The sequence below is a fragment of the Canis lupus genome, chromosome 28 (assembly GCF_048164855.1).
Source record: "Canis lupus baileyi chromosome 28, mCanLup2.hap1, whole genome shotgun sequence".
Taxonomy (NCBI): domain Eukaryota; kingdom Metazoa; phylum Chordata; class Mammalia; order Carnivora; family Canidae; genus Canis; species Canis lupus.
Genome location: NC_132865.1, coordinates 13,230,933 through 13,245,201, shown reverse-complemented (window position 1 = coordinate 13,245,201; position 14,269 = coordinate 13,230,933). Strand labels below are relative to the sequence as shown.

At 36.9% G+C, this 14,269-nt stretch overlaps 1 long non-coding RNA gene across 3 annotated transcripts; it reads left to right on the top strand.

Moving 5' to 3' along the window:
• The first annotated feature begins 473 nt into the window (after window positions 1-473).
• LOC140620200 (uncharacterized) lies at window positions 474-12,391 on the top strand. Of its 3 annotated transcripts, XR_012019961.1 has the most exons (7): window positions 474-824; window positions 1,954-2,031; window positions 2,670-2,773; window positions 7,844-8,007; window positions 9,582-9,657; window positions 10,396-10,782; window positions 10,906-12,391. It is a non-coding gene; the product is annotated as an uncharacterized lncRNA (long non-coding RNA). The 3 variants fall into 3 exon arrangements; XR_012019960.1 differs by having other exon boundaries at window positions 10,396-12,391; XR_012019962.1 differs by lacking the exon at window positions 1,954-2,031 and having other exon boundaries at window positions 10,396-12,391.
• The last annotated feature ends 1,878 nt before the right edge of the window (window positions 12,392-14,269 follow it).

The window sequence follows — 14,269 nt, the reverse complement described above, 5'->3', positions numbered from 1 at the left end:
TAAATAAAAATATTAAAAGAAGAAGAACATGTGATTGAAAGATTTCCTTCTCAAATATAAAAGTTTACTAAATCTCAATCATTTTTCTCTCTCCAAAGATGGGTTCCATTTGGCACTGGATTCGTTTTTTTTTTGCAAATAATCTGTGTGCCTCAGTGCTATCAGTGAAGACGTACACTTGGTGCTGCTGTTACAATCACACATCAGCTTCTCCAGTGTTCTTTAAAGCTGTGCCCTGAGGGAGAGGATAGGCTAGAGTAGTTCCATCTCCCTCCGTCCTAGTGTCCTGTCATCCAAATTACTTGGTACAAGGCTGTAAATCTGACTTCACTTATCTGCCACCCACTATCTATGGGAATAGCCCAATTATATTAAACTTCATTTATGAACCATGATTTCTGATGGTCCCGGCACCATCTTGATGCTTCAGCTTCGGGCAGTTGTTTCCTTTATTTCATTCAGAAGCAGGGTACAGATGCTGTGTATACCAACTGCCAGCGCCTTGGAGCCTTTTTCTGAATTCACCTAGTCTTAGCCTCTTATTTTTCTGGGAACTCTTCTGGGATACAATGAGAAGAGTAAACAAGGAATGGAACCAAGCCAGAATTCTGATTCTGAGAAAACCCCTCCCCCGTGGCAAGAATTCAAGCACAGAGGCGAGGTGGGGAGGAAAAAGAAAGAAGCAAATTGTTCTACCAGCTGGCTGTCTCCAATGTTAAAGAAAATTAGATATTAGCCAGAATAGAGATTCCTTTAGCACACTTGGTCCTCCTAGATGCACACTTCTTTCTCGATTGAGGATTCAGGCTATCTATCTCTTCAAGGTAGATTAACTCATGTATTTACTGAATCTCCAGGATCTGTACTTAGCCACTTATAATAATAGTCTTTGTTACATGGGCATCATTGCCATACCAGGAGAATCTGTAAGGAAAGCTTCAATTGGTCAAGTGATAAAATCCACTTTGAAAAATGACAACTTCTCTTTGTGATTTCCTTCATTCAATGCTAAAAACACAAACAGGTGATTTTGGTCTCTGGGGCTCTTTACAAATAGCCTATGTCCAAAGCATTTAAGGGACAATCAATGAATGTTTAGCAGAAGTCACATAATGCTGCTGGTAGAAATACACTAAAAAAAAAAAAAAAAAAAAAAAAAGTCTCTGTAATTGTGTTGCTAGGAATCCTATCAGAAATTGTTATGACTTAATGCGATGGGGAAAATGTAAACCAGACATGAAGAATAAAATCATCCATTGGTAGGTCCTATATTAAATCCAGAGGAGTCTAAATAAGATCAGGCAATGAATGTGATGAAAAATTAAATTTACCCAATTCATAAGAACCAAACTACAGACTTTCAAGTACAAATCTTAGACTATGAAAGTCAATACCTTACTTTCTTAAAGTTTTAGAACTATTAAAATAATAAACTAAAGGTTGCTTTTATTACCTTATACTCTATTAAACACAATTTTTTGCTATTTATCTTATAAGAACAAAACCAATGTCATACTTATTACCACATGCTAGTATATGGAATACCTTAAAGATTCCTGTTTTAAAGTGTTTTTAATTCCCTTTTCATTTAGCTTTCTTGAAAGTTTGTGTGTGGGGGAAACTATAAGACAGGAGGCATTTAGGAAACATTTACTGAGTGCCACTAGTCAAATGAAATTAGAGGTTCCAGAGCTAGATTAGACACTGAGGTTTGAGCCTGGGGTTGGGAGGGGGGCAGGAAAAGAGAGCAGAAAGGAATGGATGGGGCACCTGGGTGGCTCAGTGGTTGAGCATCATCTCAGCTATGCAATCCCCATTCTTTAATAATTTGTTACTTATTTAGCATTTGATTCAACCATATTTCTCTAATCACTCTGCACATAGAATACAATTTGAGAGCCAAATATAGTAACAGTAGTGGTCATAATTGGCTCCTTGTTTATCTTTTGATAGGTTTATGTGTGTGTGGATTTTCTTTAAATGAAGAATTGTCAGGAAAACACATTTATCTTGGGAAAATAAGTAGCTAAGGTATGTTGCCATTGAAGGGTAATGCATATCATCATCATGCAATAACTGCTGAATAAACACTTTTATTTACACAGTACTTAGGTATTAAAACTTTTGAAAAGCATAGGTGGAAAAAACTAAGCTGATATATTATCTGATAAAGAAATGCTTATTAAAGATGATTGCACACCTGGGTGGCTCAGTGGTTGAGCGTCTGCCTTCAGCTCAGGTCATGATCCCAGGGTCCTGGGATTGAGTCGCACATCGGGCGCCCCCACAGGGAATATGCTTCTCCCTCTGCCTGTGTCTCTGCCTCTCTCTCCCTGTGTGTCTCATGAATAAATAAATAAAATCTTAAAAAAAAAAAAAGAGAGAAAAGAAAAAGAAAGGAATGGATGTGGTTAGAAAGGAGAGGGGACAGCGCTGAGTATAGGCCTCGAGCTGCAGGTATTATGAAGCAATGATCATTTTCGAAGATTATTTAAACTTATAAAAAGTTAATTAAGAACTGTATGAGGCCCCCTGTGCAATTATACTGCCAGTTCATTCCCAAACTTCCCTTCTCCCTTGGTAAATTATGATATGCACAGTCTTTTTTTTTTCATTTTACTATTTTCGAACAATAACAAAAAACACGGGGGTGTGTTTTGATTCTGCAGCTGCCGGAGCATTGTTCTCGTCCACTTGATGTGATGATGGATACTGAGTTCAATTGCCGTGATCATGATGACATCTGGCAGGCAGCTTTAGAGAGACCTCTGTGGTATGCGTGACACAGGACATGTTTTTCTGAACCAAAGGGAAGCGTGTCAAGGTTTTGTTACCTCCTCTTCTGAAAAAATGGCCTGTAGTAGATACAGAGGGTGACTGGAACTAAAATAATGTATATTGAAGAGCTATGGGCTGTTGGATTACAAGACACAGAGTAGAGGTGGGGTAGTCATCACAGAGAAACAGAGACGCTGACTTGTGGTGTTCCTGTTTTAAAAAAATTAAAAAAAGAAAAACCAGGTGAAATGGAAATACTCTCTTGTATTGCTGTAAAATGAGACAGATGAAGGAAATCTTAAAAATACTTAATAAGGTGTAGAAGCTGGAGGCTTTTTTTCATTTGGGAAGGCAAGTATTGATCTATTTTTTCAAAATGGTAGGAAAAGAAGAACCCCAAACTTTTCCCATGCTTCCTAGATTTATTTTTGGCACTGGCATGGAAATCAGTTAATGCACACCTTTAATCCCCTTTGAATTGAGACATTCCAGATAGGGCTGGCAGGGGCAAGGGCTCACCTCACACGTGGGGCCACTAAATGGATGTTTAAATGCCAGATATCTCATCTTCCCCCAAATACCTCTCCTACCAATTGTAAATCCCCAATATTAGTATTAATAATGAATTAGATAGGGACATCATCTCTGTACGGTCACTTGACCCTCTCTTATCAGTTTATCACAAGAGAATATTTTCTTTTTTTTAATTTTTATTTATTTATGATAGTCACAGAGAGAGAGAGAGAGAGAGAGAGAGAGGCAGAGACACAGGCAGAGGGAGAAGCAGGCTCCATGCAGGGAGCTCGGCGTGGGACTCGATCCCGGGTCTCCGGGACGCGCCCTGGGCCAAAGGCAGGCGCCAAACCGCTGCGCCACCCAGGGATCCCCAAGAGAATACTTTCTAGGAGAAAACAAGTCATATCGAGCCCTGTTGGAGTAGGGTAGGCCCTGGGCCAAAGGGTGATCTCAGTGCATGCCTGGGAAGAGAACAGTGGTTCCAGAGGGGACAGGGATCCTTGAATGCTACCAGAATTGCTTTGCATAGTTCCAGTTCCTTCATTGCTCTTTAGTAAATTATAAATTTTGGAATTCTATATTACTCCAGTGTTTTTTTGTGGTTATAGATATTGATTTTTTCTTTAAAAAAATTTATTATAGTTGATATACCATGTTACATTAGTTTCAGATGACAGCATAGTGATTCAGTATCTCTACAACATAGTGATTCAATGCCATCTCTCAATAGATTATGCTATGTTCACAGGTGGAGCTACCATCTGTCCCCATGCAATGCTATGTCATTATCATTGACTATATTTCTTATGCTGTGCCTTTTATTCCTATGATTTATTCACTCCATAACAGGAAGATTTTAACCCCCCATCCCCCCAACCATCTCCCCTCTGGCAATCATCAGTTTGTCGTCTGTATGTATAGGTCTGATTCTGTTTTTTGTTTGTTCGTTTGTTTTTTTAGAATCCACATAGAAGTGAAATCATATTGGTATCTTTCTTTCTCACTCTGTCTTATTTCACTTACATAACACCCTCTAGGTCCATCCACATTGTTGTCAATGGCATGATCTCATCCTTTTTATGGCTGTGTAATAAATATATATATATATATATATATATATATATATATATATATATAATTTATTTATTTATAACATCTTCCTTATCCATTCATATGTTGATGGACATTTAGGTTGCTTCCATATCCCAGCTATTGTAAATAATGCTGCAATAAGCATAGGGGTGCATATATCTTTTCAAATTGGTGTTTTCGTTTTCTTTGTGTAATTACCTAATAGTGGAATTATTGGGTCATACGGTTTTTATATTCTTAAGTTTTTTAGAAACTTGCTACTGTTTTCCACAGTAGCTGTACTAATTTGCATTCCCACCAACAGGGTGCAAGGGCTCCTTTTGCTCCACATCCTCAGCAACACTTGTTATTTTTTGCCTTTTTTATTTTAGCTACTCTGGCAGGCGTAAGGTGATATCTCATGCTGGCTCTTATTTGCATCTCCCTGATGGTTAGTGATGTTTAACATATTTTCATGTGTCCATTTGCCATCTGTATACCTTCTTTGAAAAAATGTCTATTCAGGTCCTCTGCCCATTTTTAATCAGATTGGTTTTTTTTTTTTTGATGTGGAGTTATAGTTCTTTATATATTTTAGATATTAACCCCTTATCTAATATATCATTTGTACATATCTTCTCCCATTTAGTAGGTTGCCTTAGTAGTAACTAGAGGGTATTTAGCTGGTTCTGTTGATGGTTTCCTTCATTTTGCAAAATCTTTTTATTTTTATGTGGTCTCAGTAATTTATTTTTGTTTTTGTTTCCCTTGCCTTAGGAGATATATCTAGAAAAATGTTGCTAAGGCAGATATCAGAGAAATTATTGCCTGCGTTCTCTTTTGTTATGGTTTCAGGCCTCATATTTAGGTCTTTAATCCATTTTGCATTTATTTTTGTGTAAGGAAAAAGAAAGTGATCCAGTTTCATTCTTTTGGATAGAGCTATCTACTTTTCCCAGCACCATTCATTGAAGAGACTTTTTTCTCAATGTATATTTATTTCTCCTTTGTCATAGATTAATTGACTGTATAAGCATGGTTTATTTCTGGGCTTTCTATTCTGTTTTCTTGATCTATGTGTCTATTTTTGTGCCAATGCCATACTGTTTTGATTATTACAGCTTTACAGTATATCTTGAAATCTGAAATTATGACACCTCCAGCTTTGTTTTTCTTTCTTAAGATTTCTTTGACTATTCGAGGTCTTTTGTGGTTCCATACATATTTTAGGATTATCTGTTCTAATTTTGCAAAAAGAAGAATTTTTTTTGCAAAAAAAAGAATTTTTTTTAAAGATTTTTTATTTATTTATTCATGATAGTCACACAGAGAGAGACAGAGAGGCAGAGACACAGGCAGAGGGAGAAGCAGGCTCCATGCAGGGAGCCCAACGGGGGATTCAATACCGGGTCTCCAGGATCGAAAAAAATTCTTGATATTTTGATAGGAATTGCATTGAATTTGTAGACTGCTTTCAGTACTATGGACATCTTAACAATATCAATTCTCTAATCCATGAGTATGGAATTTCTTTCCATTTGTGTTCACTTCAATTTCTTTCATCATTTCACAGTTTTCAGAATACAAGTCTTTCACCTCTTTGGTTAAGATTATTCCTACATATTTTTTGAGGGTGTAAGGGGAGTTATTAATTTCTCTTTATGGTCCTATTTCATTATTGGTGTATAGAAACACTACCATATATTACTCTAGTCTATAAAGGATAAATTTCTCATCAAGTTTTGCTCCTGATATCTCAGCATTATCAGGGAAGATAGTAAAGAAATCGTACAGTGTTATTTTAGCTCCTGAAAAAAGTATGAGCTTGAGTTTCCATTCAGATAAGAAGTGGCCAAGAGCTAGTTCATTGGTTCTACACTAGAAACCCTCAGGTCATGGAAAAACTCCAGAAATGACAGTTTCTTCCTGCACATTATCAGGTATGGGCTCCACCCTGCTTTCTGTTCAAATGGTTAAGTTACTGAAACAAAACAAAACAAAACAAAAACAGAAAAGGAACATCTGATAAGCATTTGCTTGCCTCCTCAGTAGGCCTTAATTGTGTGTCTAAAATGGAGTCAGGGCATGAAATTCCCCCAGGTAGAAGTATTATAGTGGAGCTAGATAGTGAGGTAGTGAACAGGTGCATAGGTGAGGTACTGAAATGGTATTGAGAATTTTATGAGTATGGCATACACGTGCACACACACACACACACACACACACATATGTATATGCTCTTTCTGTAGGAAAGAGTTCCTATTTTTCATCAGCTTTTCAAATAGAATCACAATCCAAAGAAGGTTAAGAACTGTAAAAGAAGATTTAAAATTTTGAGCAAGTGACTGCTCTAATGAGAAAGGACTGAAAAGGGAAAATTTATAAGGAACACAGTTTAATAATACTATCTGGTGCAACGCTGAATAAAATGAAACTAGAATACACAATCATTATTAGTTTGTGGCATATTACTTATATCCATGGTCCCTTGATTCCTATGTCATATATGCAACTACATGTTGATGTAATTTGCACAATGTAGGGCATTTAGGGGAATGGATGCTGATCAGATGCCTTACTTAAGGGCACTTCTCTAGCAGGAGTTAGGACTGTTCTTAAAGATGCTGGAGTCTGAATAGTGTGATTTAAGGGAAGAACTTTGATAAATAAAAATTACTACTCCTTTCATGTTAGTTTAAATGATTGCCTTTCTAATACCTTGCACTAAAATATGAGCCAACCAAAGAATTTCTAGCCACTTAACTCCTCCCAGACCTGTTTATTTGTGTTGGCTTTGATGGTTAAAAGAGAGACGGTACAGTTTTAGGTTGCAATAAGGATATTGGTCAAGTCCCCAAAAAAGTTATGTATGATATCATCCTCCCATGTTTCCCCATGGCATAGCATTTAATATTCTAACATAACATTTCATGATTATTATACCCTTTAACTGAAGTTAAATGGGAAAACAATATGAAGACATATATGAAATTACTTATCATAAGTTTTTTTTTTTTTTATTTTTATTTTTTTTTATAAGTTTTTTTTTTTATCATAAGTTTTATAAAACCACTCAATAGAAAACACCAGTGGCTTACTTTTTTCATTTACATTACTTTTCATTTAAAAGGGAAAAATAAAAATTTCAGGAGTTAACAATTCTTTAGTAATGTAAGTTTTATTGTAAGTAATAATTTCCAATTAAATTATTTCCATACATGTAAAATAAAATAGATGCTGTGAGTGGCATGGATATTAGAAATTTAATTCAAAACCTGTAGGTTTGGAAAGAAAACCATTTTATCCAGAAAGTCATCTTGACATATTAGGTTTTGTTGACTACTTTGGCATATAAGCCAGAAGAATTAAAAATAATAATATTTTGAACATTTCACTATAATGCTTTCTCTTATTCAACAATTAAAAGCATCATTAATGTGCAATGGATATTTTTAACACTCATATTTTGTTTTTAAAGATTTTATTTATTTATTCATGAAAGACACAGAAAGAGAGGCAGAGACATAGGCAGAGGGAAAAGCATGTTCCCTGTATAGTCCAATGCGGGACTCAATCCCAGGACCCTGGGATCATGGCAGGACCCTGAGCTGAAGGCAGATGCTCAACTGCTGAGCCACCCAGGTATGCAATCATCTTTAATAAGCATTTCTTTATCAGAAAATATAGCTTAGTTTTTTCCAACTACTCTTTTCAAAAGCTTTAATACCTAAACACTGTGTAAATAAAAGTGTTTACTCAGCAGTTATTGCATGATGATGATGGTGATATGCATTACCCTTCAATGGCAACATACCTTAGCATTTATTTTCCCAAGATAAATGTGTTTTCCTGACAATTCTTCATTTAAAGAAAATCCACACACATAAGCCTATCAAAAGACAAGCAAGGAGCCAATTATGACCACTATTGTTACTGTGTTTGGCTCTCAAATTGTATTCTATGTGCAGAGTGATTAGAGAAATATGGTTGAATCAAATGCTAAATAAGTAACAAGTTATTAAAGAATGGGGATTGCATAGCTGAGATGATTAAGATAAAGGTATTAAAGAGTTGGGAAAAATGCCTGTTGTATAGTAATAAGCAGCAGAAGGCTCCTGAAGGTCTCCTAAGCTTTTCAAGATCTGGGTCAGACCTAAGATAAAATTCCTACATACTTGTAGTTTCAAATATAGGCATAATTACATAAATGCTTTAGATTTTACAGGGTGCTTTCAAGCACATTATTCCATTTGACCTTCACAACAGGCTTTAGGCATTTTGAGGACCGGATCTATATTTTGTTCACTGTTGTTTTCACTGCACCTCATATAAAGTAAGCACTCTGCAATTTCTGAATAGATAAATGAAAGAAAGTTATAGTGATTAGTCAAAACCAGCAGTGTATAGAGAAACTTGGTCCCGTTCTTGGTTTTTTGATTCAAAATCCCTTCTTCCTTTTATAATTTTACCTTTCTTTTTTTTCCTACTAAGAAATAATCAAATCTTTGTTATATATGTTTTCCATTTTTTCAGATCTCAAAACAAAATCTTATGAGTTCTTTAGAATTCATAACCTCTCTTATTACTTAATAGTGAAGTTAGCTAGTTTAAATCAGATATGGCAAGCTTTTTCCATAAAGGACCAATTAGTAAATATTTTCAAACTTTTGTGCCATATGGTCTTTGTGGCAACTCTTCAACTCTAGCCATTGTGGGATAAAAGTAATCATAGGCAAATAAGTAAACGCTTGGGCATGGCTGTATTCCAATTAAATTTTATTTATGAATACTAATATTTTAATTTCATATAATTTTCTGACTCACAAACCATTATTCTTATTTTGATTTTTAAAAACTATTTAAAAGGGTAGAAGCTATTCTTGGCTTGGGGGACCAACAATACAGGCAGCTGGCTAGGCTTGGTTCACAGTTCTGAGTTTGCCAATTCCTGGTTTAAATAATGATGGGAAGAAGAGCTTGGCTTCCCTGTATAGATGTTAATTAAAATCAATCTAACCATTCTTACATTTGGGAACTTGTGTATCAAGGAAAAGGCTATTTATTTTAATTTTCTCAGTGGTTTCTATTTAATGCTACCTAACAGGTTATAAAGCTCTTGATGGTACAGCATTATATCATTTGGGGCACTGAGTGACAGTGGCAGGGTAATCATGAGAAAAAGAATTTTCTAAGTATGCTTCTTTCTATTTCTACAGTTTGGTGATTTGAACCTGGTTCAGGATTATGTCAATGTTGAATGTATCCAGGACTACAGGAAAGGAACTGCTAAAGGTACAAAAGGAAAGTTTTCCTTCCTGAAAACACAAAACATACTATTTTTAAAAAGCAAAATATTTTTTGCTTGAAAACTATTGTATCTGTCCTGGCATATTTACAATCAACAATAAGAACAAATCTCAAAGACTAATAATATACACTCTAGGGAAAGCATAGAAATCATGCTCTATTTCTACAGAGACAAGAGGGGCAAATCCAGTGAAAAACAGTGCAAAATGCTGCTGAGGGGAAGGAGAAGGAGTGGAAGAGAGATATTTTCAAAGTTACAGGGACAGGAAGATGACACTTTCCTTTTTTTCTTTTTTCTTTTTTTTTTTTTTCTTCTTTTTCCTTTTTTTTTTTCCCTAATGCAGAAAGAAAGATGCATTTGTACTGTTAGAAGTACTTGTTTTATAGTCGTGCTGTCAGAGCACGACTATAAAATAATCTGTGCTACTACATAAGACATTGCATGGAAAATGGAAATAGAGGATAAGAATCTTTTCATTCATTCATTCATTCATTCATTCATTCATTCACAGTTCTCTGTGGTTAGAGAGAAGCTAAGAAGAGAGTGAGAAAGTTAAGGTCATAATCATTCCATTATGAGCCCCCAATTTTTTCAGTTTCAGATATGATTTCAGTACCATTCACTGTAACTCTCAAGGAGCATGAGTTTCACTCATCTTGGTGAGGAAAATAAGAATCTGAAAAGCCTGGGGGCTGAGTTTTTTATTATTTTCCTGGTTCCAGGGAGGACACTTCTGTTTGGATTAAATAACTCGCTGCTAACCGGACAATTACTGGTCATTCTGTTGAAACGAGGACTTGCTCTACACGTGGAAAGAGAGCATCATGTTCCAGGGGAGACCTTGTTAGCCATTCTCGTGGGAAACATACATTTTGTGTGAGAAACCAGCAGACCTCCCCTCCAAAGTGACCTTTGATCTCATGGAAAGACTGCCGTTATTCCAATCCACAAATCAGGACAGGCTGAGCTCTATCAAACATTCCTGCTTGCCTGACCTCAAACTTTTGTGGTGGTTTTCCTCAATAGGAGGTAGGAGATGGAAACATGGTGAGACACAAGTACTTTGGGAACACTCAGCAGAGTCTGAAAAGCTGCTTGCCCCATACAAGGTTTATATTTAATTTTTGAGTGTTTACTTGATTCTTGTATGTAAAGCCTCCACCCTTCAGTGTTGATTTTGGAAGTCATATAAATAGTTCAGAATAGTTCAGATTTCTTCTTCCCATTTGCAGATGTTCATTTTTGAAGAATTAATGAAGACATATTTCCGGTGTGTGTTGCAGGGATTTCTGCTTCATCTCCATTCCCTTTAAACTGGAATATTAGACTATGACCCCCTGGTTTTGTCTTCTTGAGCAAGTTCTGCATCTCCTCAGGAGAGTTTTCATGAGCCATTCGTTTACTCTGTTTTTGCACAAGTTCTGACAGGGATTAAAGGAGAAAGATTTATTTTGAGAATGTCCCGTTTGGTGTCCAACAGACCACACACTGGTTCGCAATGACAAAACACACTGGTTTGTGTCAGCTCTACTTTTCATTGCTTTGAAATATTGAGATATTCACTAAATATCTTTCAGCTTTTTCACCTGTTAAATGAATTACATTTCTGGCAGAAAAGGCTTGGTTTTGCTGAGGTAACAAATATGCCCCAAATTTCAATTGTATAGAAAAGCAAAGGTTTTCACACGTCTCTCATGGATTAGAAAGAGCTCTTGGGTCTGAGTAGTCAGCCATTTAGCGATTTAGACTTAGTACTTCATTAAATGCTACCCAAAGCAACCAACACATGCTACTAATATTTAGTTTTCAAGCCTCTTCCCAAGACTTTGAGTTTATTAAGTACACCATATACTTCCAACTTACTTCAGGTAAAGGTTTACGAAATGTTTTGCCTCTGAAAAACACAGAATACCATCCTTCAGGCCTCCACTAATAGTTTCCTTATGAAACACTTCTTGATTCCCAAATCAAAGCTGTATACTTTAGTATGAGGCACTACTCGAGTTGTATATGCTAATTTCCACATTCATCCGATTGGTACAAATTATGCTGTGACAGTGAACAAGCACCAAAAAAGTTAATGGCTTTAAAACAACAAAGGGTTATTTCTCATTCAGGGCACTGCTTACTCATCGCAGCCCTCAAGGATCCAAGCTCAACAAAATGTAACTACTGTGCCAAACACTTGGTTACTGCTAGACCAATGAGCAATGAGATGTCTGGAGGGTCTCACACCCACAATTAAGTACACAGCCTGAGAGTATCACATGTTCCTTCTATTCAGAACTCAGTCACGAGAGAAAGTCACATACTCTCAGCAAAGTACTTATGTGACCAGACACGGCAACTCTCAAATAGCTGATGAAAAGCGCTGGTGGCAATCAGAGCTGGTCCCTTCTAGTTATAAAATTTCATGATATTATTCTGACCATGGTTCAAAGAAATCTTTGGGTGACAACCCTACACCACAGAATGATAATCTTTATGCATGCAGTAAACAATTTAACATTTAAAGACATATTCCTGGATCTGTAAAGGCTGTGTACGTTTCGGCACCTGAATAAATGAAGATAGATAATCATGACTCTCCTAGAAAGTATCCTTACTCTGCATTCAGCTCATACCTCCCTAGTTACTTCTTTTGTCCCATGGTTCTGCCAGGACAAATGTGGTCAATTCCAGTGAAGCCTGAAGTCAGGGCTAGAGAAGTTACAACGGTTTCAGCAGGTTCTTGTCCAAGGTGTCGGTTAGCATTGACAGCAGTGAATTTGTCAGCAGCCAATTTTCCACTCACCCCCATTTCCCAGAAGTTCTGAGGGGATTGCTGAGCCAGCACTCAAGAACAGAGGCATCTTTGTTTGGCAATAGTGTGAGGTTTACTGATTGATGTTCAACCTGAAAAACACTATACCTTCATTGTACAAAATAAGTCCATATTTTGAAGCCAAGATGGCTAATACAATGGGTAGCCAGGAATACTCTCCGGTTTTGTCATCCCTTTGTCCTTGTGTTGCAGGAAATGTACGTAAGCAGGAAATGAGATAAAATAAATGTCAGATTCTGTGGTTCAACATGCAGATAGTAATAGTTATTAGATGTCAGGTAAAAATAGAAAATTTCTTCCCCAAACATGTCCCCATGAACTTTCCAGCAGAGTAATACAGTTAATCATCTTCAATAGGACAAAATACAGCCTCAGAATTTGGGGAAAGGACAGACTGGGCTGTGGTAGAGTGTTTGATGTCCATGTGGCCATAGCTGTGACCTGTTTTGGAATCTTCAAGTTCCTGAAATCTCATAAGTTCCTGATTACATCTCACAGAAATTTAGTCTCCCAGAGTTTTTTTTTTTTTTTTTTAAGATTTATTTATTTATTTATTCAGAGAGAGTGAGCGAGAGAGAGGCAGAGACACAGGCAGAGGGAGAAGCAGGCTCCATGCAGGAAACCCAACATGGGACTCGATCCTGGGTCTCCAGGATCACACCCCGGGCTGCAGGCGGCGCTAAACCGCTGCGCCACCGGGGCTGCCCTAGTCTCCCAGAGTTTTACAGTCATCTTTGACGGCCTGGCTCTGCAGCCTTTCAGTTATAGAACCTTGGGCAATTATTTAATCTCTCTATGCCTCAGTTTACATGCAAAGCACCTAGTCCATAGTAAGTACCCAAACCACCCTAGCTTGTGGGTTCAGAAATCAACAGTTTCTGAGGAATATGATAATATTCACAGCAGCATTACTTCTAAATTGTGAATAAAGGAAAGGTTCTCAAAGTTTAGTAACTTAAAGATGTCCTTGGAACAGATAATACGTAAGCATTTTCCCCTGCTCCTCCAGAGCTTTCTGCAAAGGTTTTACTTTAAAAGTCTCAATATATTTCTGTGTTCTGAAACTTAGAAGGTGTGATTACAGAGTCCAGTTCAGAATTCTCTGTATCCCAGGATATTCTAAAACATGGAAGTCATGTTTTGAACACCTGTCTCAATATTTTTCTCAATCTCAATCTCAAAGGAAGAATTTTCCATTACCGAAGAGCTGCCCTCAATATTAAAACAACTCCTCATAATGAAGCCCACTCTAACTTAGAATGCGATCTTAGACCATTTTCCAGCTCTTATAAGGTGGAATGACTTGAATTGGAGATGCCTCTCATTCCATCAGTTATTGTATATTTGGAAATACCCACAGAATTCCAGGAAGAATAGAAGGCTGGGGAGGGAGTAATTTGAACTTAAAATCAAGTAAACTCTTTTATTAAAAATTTTGTAAAAGATATGTGAGAGAATCCCGTGTAGGCATATTACTTGGAATGTAGATTTGGCAGCTGTAATGAAGAAGATGGGCAGTTAACATTAATTCATGTTAACATCTAAGCCACAAGGCAGCTTTCTCCACAAAGTCGGCAGGGGTGCCAGGTCCCTTCATCTCCTGGTTCCTTTATCTGTAAGATCTTGCTCTCATCACTATGGTATAAAATAACACACTGCCAAGTCCTCATTCCAGACAACAGAAAAGAGTTAAAAGGACAGGGAAGGCACCCACCCCCCCTTCTTTTAAGGATGTGTCCCCTTGGGACGCCTGGGTGGCTCATTGGTTGAGC